Here is a 6,962-nt window from a genome sequence, read left to right as displayed (position 1 = left end):
CGCCAAAACATCCAAGGGCGAAGAGCCGCTCTGATGTTGTTGAACGACCCTTAACCGTGTTGGGTACTGTCTTCGTGTCCCTGGGGTCCCATTTAAAGAATTTAAACCAAAGTCCCCAATTTTATTCCCACGAGTAATGGGGAACCAGTCAGCCCTGCAACAGAGCCCCAATGTTGCAATGCCCCATGGTTACCTCCAAAGGTAGGGAAGGTATTTGGAGGGGAGCCGCTGAAATACAGTGCAACGTCACTGCAATTCATCCGATAGGCGCGTCGATCCCTTCACCCCGGATTACGGATTTGTTAAGGAGGTTTACTCCCCCTGAACGGGAAGAATCGGTAAGGGAGGACGAACACAAAGGGAAACGTTCTGCTTGTCCGCGGCTACTTATTTACAAGATTAACTTGCGATATTCGTAGCTGACCCGGTGGGTCATGTCATTATCCGCAACCCATGACACGCGCCTGGTCGCATGCAGCTCTGCGTTTGCAACTCAGGTGAGGATAAACCTGGTACGCCAGGGGCCATATATATATATATATATATATTTTTTTTTTCTTTATTCATGATCTTAACCTTCTATACAATAGCAGAACTTATGGCTGTAGATACCAGACTCGTCTTTACTCTACAAAATTAAAATTTGCATCGCAAATAAATAAATTCGTTCTATGGTATGAATTACCCAAGGAAAAGTGCAAAAAACCTTGTTCAAAATTACTAAATCTACTTAACCTACTTAACTTAACTTGAACTACCTTAACCTAGAATTTATGACGAGCATAGGATATTTATTAGAGGGTTGCCAGCAGTTCTGCAGTTGTTCATAAATCTGACGGAGTTCGATAAGCATAAATCTTCAACATATTTGACTTTTGCCTCATTGTGCAGTTTTTCAGTTGAAAAGTCAAACGATTTGTTTAAAATTACTTTGAGGATTTTATTTTGCGCACGCTGAACTTTAAGTTTATGTGTTCTTGCACATTGAGACCAAACCGGAGCACAGTATGAAATAATTGGTTGGATAACCATTCTAAACATAATCAATTTATTGTCTACCGATAATTTAGAATTTCTGTGTAGCAGCGAGTAAAGCGAGCAAAATGATTTAGATATCTTGGAACAAATTGAATCCGTATGATCTTTAAATGTAAGTTTTTTATCCAAAACGACTCCTAAATATGTTAAGCTATTACACCACTTAATACTCTCCCCAAGAAAATTTATGTCTCTGCTTGGCAGCTTAGCTTTGCATCTGTTTTTCGTAAAGAACACAGCTTGTGTTTTAGAAGGGTTCACTTTAATCTTCCACCTAAAATAAAACTGATACAGAGAATCCAGCTGGTTCTCAAGAGATGACATAATTGTTGAAGGATCGTTAGAGAAAGAAATAATGCCAACATCGTCGGCAAATGCAACTAGTTTACACCCTGGGGCAATTGGAATGTCCGAGGTGTAGATATTAAACAGTATAGGGCTTAGTGGAGAACCTTGAGGAACCCCCGCTGGAATCGATCGATCTGAGGATTGTTTGCTACCAACTTTTACTGTAAACCTTCTTCCAGTTAAAAATGATAGTAAAAGCTTGACCAGATATATTGGAAACCTGAACAGTAATAGCTTGTATACCAACCCATAGTGCCAAACAGAGTCGAACGCTTTGTGAATATCTAAAGTAAGAAATCCTAAGGACTCTTTATCTTTGAAAATTTTTTGGATTTCGCTGGTCACCCGAAACACTTGATGTGAAGTTGAATGTTTAGGTCTGAAGCCAAACTGTAAATCAGGTAATAAATTCGTTTGATTTAGAAACTTATTAACACGAGCTAGAATACCTCTCTCAAAAATTTTGCTGAGACTAGAAATTAAACTAACAGGCCTGTAACTGTCAGCCAGTTTTGGGTCTTTACCTGGTTTAACGATGGGTACTACCGTAGCCTCCTTCCAAACTTTTGGAAAATAAGAGAGCTTTAAGCAGCTGTTCACGATGAAATTATAGTATACAATCGCCTTTCTAGGAAAGTTCTTAACCATTGAGTTCGTTACCCGATCTGGACCTGGAGCCTTTTTTACCTTCAAGTGCTTTATGATTGCCTTGATTTCTCTAGGGGAACAAAGTTCACGAGCATCGAAGTCACAGAGAGAAGTACGCAGTTTTTCCACCCTCTCCTGAACGGTTTTGTTGAGCAAAACCGATCCTAAGTGGTCTGACGCAAAATGGGCTTTTTGGAACTGATTTGCTAGAAGTTCCGCTTTAGACTCATCATCGTAAATAATATCACCGGCGTTCCGCATGGGCGGAATAATTTTCTTCTTCTTTAATAATTTATTTAATTTCCATAATTTATCACCGTTTTTATGAATTTCTTGAAGCATTCTACCCCATCGCTTGTTTTTAGCACCGAAAATTCGACTTTGAATGGCTTTAGTAAGCTTATTAACCACGGTTTTTGTGCTTCTGATTCGAGTTTTCTGCCATTGACGCCGTAGGTATTATAGTTTCTTGAAGAAATTAGGAATTTGGTTCCCTCATCAATGACTTGGTTTGGAAATAAATCGGCTTGCTCAGGATAGGATGCGAATTTTATGGCACTATTAATATGGCAATAAAAGGTACTAATTAGGGAGTCAATTTGGTCGGTAGAGCTGATCTTTGCTAAATTTAAATTTTTAAACTGTATAATATCATTCAAGTATTTCTTAACTTTCAACCAGTTTATTCTAATTCTATCCACTGATTCATTTGAATTTGATAGTGAAGTCTCAGAAGTTAGTTGGAAAGCTACTGGTAAATGAGGCGAAGATAGTTTGTCCCCTGTTACAGGTTGGTCGATGCTGATTCGGCCGTTTGAAATTACAATATCTAATGTAGAGTCGTATCCCCTAGGGTTCAAAAAGGTGGGTCTTGTGGGAGTGTGAATAAAAAGATTTCTTTCACAAACAAGATCAAAAAGTATTTTGCCAGCCTTATTCGCTTTTACACAGTTCCAATGACGGTGTCGTGCATTTAAATCACCACGCTCGGGTGACATCGACCGCTTTCTTTGCGTCACGGTTGGCATTCTTATAAATTTTGCTAATTAGCAGGCGTTTTATCATCGAGAAATTTATGGTAGAGGCGTTTCTTTTCACGGACCTTCATTTCAACATCATCATTCCAAAGCCAAGTATCTCGGTTGATGTACCGCTTACCCGGCTTGGTGACCCCAAGGGTTGCAGAGGTCGCTTTGTGGATCGTGTCTTTCATTTGGTTCCATGATTCTTCCACATTCGTAATGGTTGGCAATCGTATGAGTGAGACCGTTTCTTCTTTCTTCTCACCAAATCGCCACCATTTAATGCGCGACGTGCCAGTGCGTTCCTCACGCTGTTTTATCGGTGGCTTAATTCGCAGGACGTCAATCAACGGCCGATGTTGAGGTATGGTGGTCTCATAGGGAACGACTTTGCAATCAGTGACAGTGGTAAAATGTTGGCGTCTTATGAGAATATAGTCGATTTGCGTTTTATTGTTCCCACTATAAAATGTGGGAAGATGAGACAATCGTTTGATGAACCATGTATTCATAAGTACAAGGTTATGGGTCTCCGCAAAATCGATTATACGCTCGCCACCTTCATTGCGCGCTCCGAACCCCTTGCTCCCATGGCACCTGTTACCGTCTGCCTTTTCACCCACATGACCATTAAGGTCGCCGGCAATGATTATGTAATTGTCAGCAGGCACGTGACAAGTCTTTTCATCGAGAAGTTGCCAGAAGGCATCTTTCTCGGCATCAGGTCGACCTGTATGTGGTGCGTACGTGATGAAGAAGTGAGTAGTGCGATCAGCTGATATAAAAGTGAGCTTCATCAGGCGTTCAACTTCTTTAATGGCAATGCCAACACCATATTGAGTGTGTGGGTTACCAAAATAGAGAAGTTTATAGCCATTTTTACCGCGTTCGCATTCAATGTCGCAGTTGTTGACACCTGACCATCGGGTTTCTTGCAGAGCGCAGAGCGCCTTTTTCGAAGAGCTCTTGCGAGCTCCTCCGTCTTTTCAGTTAGGGTACCAACATTTAGCGTGCAGACACGTATTTCTTTTGTTTGTTTTGTTCGGACTAACTTGCTTACGTCCTGACGCCGTCCATGCAGCAAGAACCCTTGCCCATTTCTCGACAGGACGGGGGCCCGTCATGTTTGTAACGACATTGTATGCATTTTCTTGCAGAGAGAGAGCACCAAGACAGATCAGGCAGGATTTAGCATAGTGGAATAACTCCAACTATACTCTATTTATGTCTTTCGCTGATCTCAGGATTTTATTTTTGTTTTACTAAGGATAGTACAGAGTACGTTGCCTCAAACCCTCCTCCTTTACCTGGGCTTGGGATCAGTATACTATGTTAATAGCATGGCGGAGTTTCGTACTTGAGTACAATCATCAATTTATACTAATTGAAAGTTGCAAGACACAATGCAATTGAAATTCTAAGACCCTTACAAGTGTTATGAGAAATTAAAGTTGCAAGATACAATTCATATTCTAAGAACCTTATCGATTTGCAAATGGAATGGCCGTTTTGGTACTAAAATTTTAAACGACTGTAAAGCTTACAAAAATTTATTTATTTAATCAAAATAGGTGCCAGTCGATTAAAAACACTTCTCCCAGCGAGATTCAAGAGCATGTGTGCCAGTTTCGTAGAAGTCCAGCTGTCAGGTGTTGATAAATTCGTCGAAGGCAATTCTGACAGCGTCTTCGTTCCTGAATTGTTTTTCCGTCAAAAAATGATCCAAATGCTTAAAAAAGTGATAGTCGGTTGGCGAAAGGTCCAGTGAATATGGTGGATGAGGCAGACTCTCATACTGCAATTCGTTCAACTTTTGAACCGTTGTTCTGGATACGTGGGGTCATGCATTATCGTGAAGGAGTATCACACCATCTCTGTTGACCAATCTCGACCGTTGAATACTCAATTGTTTTTGCATTTCCTCGAATTGGGCACAGAATTTCTTTCCATTTATTGTTTTTCCAGGTGCCAAAAAAATAATAGTAGATAACTCCAGCTGTAGACCACCAAACAGTCACCAATACCTTTTTCGGATGGAGGCTCGGTTTCGGCATATGCTTCGGTGGCTCATCAGCATATAGCCATTGTGCTGATTGGCGACGATTGTTGTATAATATCCACCTTTTATCATATGTCACTATTCTGTGCAAAAAGGGATCGCTTCTGTTGCGGGTGAGTAGAGAACTGCAAATTTGCATTCGAAGCGCCATGTTTTGCTCCGTAAAGGGCATGTGGAACCCTTTGTCAAGCTTTTTCACCTTTCCAAGTTATTGCAAGTGCCGGGAAACTGTCAAGTAGTGTACGTCCCTCACGGACTGACGTGTGTCGCATTCGACTAGCAAACGCAGCTCGTCGTTGTCAATCGATGGTCCTGGATTTCCACGTGGCTCACTTTGAAGGTTTATGTCGCCTGACTGGAATTTTTTGAACCACCGCCGTGTGGTTCTTTCGCTTATCGTATCAGCTTCGAATGCGCTGTTAATGTTTCTGGTCGCTTCCGCTGCTTTATGACTGAGTTTGAACTCATACAGAAAAAGTATACGTTCTTGCCTCTTTTCCATCCTTTTTAAGTTTTCGTTTGATAAACAAAACCTTATTAAAATCGGTCCGTCTGTCTGTTTTTTTTTTTTTTTTTTTTTTTGAGGAAGTGGAAATCTTCAAAAGACTCTGGCCTGGGCACGCTAGAGTGTGGGATTTTTACCCACTAAAACCACCCCGAGGAACCACCTCCACCGAGGAACCAATACATCACGGGGCGGAGTTAGCTCACTTTAGCTAGGTCTGCTTTCGTCTACCTGCGGGGCTCGTAACCTCGTGTTCCTCACCTCTTCTGATTTTCGCAGTTTATCCTGGATTACAGCGATCTTGGAATTCATCGCATCCCAGTCTTCCTGCCAGGCTACCAGTCTCCGAACAAAACTTTCCGGAGATAGCACTTCACCTAGAGTTTCCTCTAGGTTCCTCCTTTCTTCCACAGACCTAGGACACTGGAAGAAAACGTGCACTGGATCCTCTGTGACCCCGCTGTTTGGACAATTAGGCGAGGTGTCCAATTTAAACCCGTACAAGTATTGACGGTATCCTCCATAGCCGGTGAGAAACTGGGTGAGACTATAATTGATCTCTCTATGTTTTCTCTCCAGCCACTCCCCGATGGAGGGGATTAACCTGTAAGTCCAACGACCATTTTCTGACTGGTCCCATTGCTGTTGCCATTTGCTTATGGACCTCTCCCTTTCGGTTTTTTTCACCTGAGATAAGGGACAGATGGACCAGGTGTTATAAATGTTCATCATTTCGGTTGCCAGGATGTCAATCGGCATCATTCCCGAGATGACGAACGCAGCATCGTCTGAGACGGTCCTGAAGGCAGAACACACCCTTAGGGATCTTCTTCTGTAACCCGCACTCAGTTTATGTGTATTGCCTAAAACCTGCAGTGCTTTTTCCCAAACTGGGACTGCATACAACATGATAGAACTCACCACATGGGCAGCTTGCAAGTATGCCGCGGGCCTCCTATGTTGGGCATCATCCTTGCCAGAGGAATACTCGTGGTGGATGATCTTTTACAAGTATGCTCTATGTGCTGCTTAAAATTAAGTCCTCCGTCTATCATCACCTCCAAGTATTCCTCCGGAACCGGAAGGTTGAGTACATCATTATACATGATGTTCCACAGTAGTGAGCCTAGTACAGAGCCCTGTGGGACACCCGCGGAGACAACCTACTCTTTAGGTCCATCATCGGTATCATACCAGAGTGTCCGCTCTTTCAAGTAGCTATCGATAATAGCGGTGGCGTAGGTGTGAACACCAATCGTCGCCAGAGACTTTCGTATAAGATTCCAATTGGCGAGTTAAATGCAGTCCTCACATCCAGGGTCACCACCACGCAATATTTGCT

This window comes from Hermetia illucens, chromosome 7 (genome assembly GCF_905115235.1).
Source record: "Hermetia illucens chromosome 7, iHerIll2.2.curated.20191125, whole genome shotgun sequence".
Taxonomy (NCBI): Eukaryota; Metazoa; Arthropoda; class Insecta; order Diptera; family Stratiomyidae; genus Hermetia; species Hermetia illucens.
Note: the sequence above shows the minus strand (reverse complement) of the source record.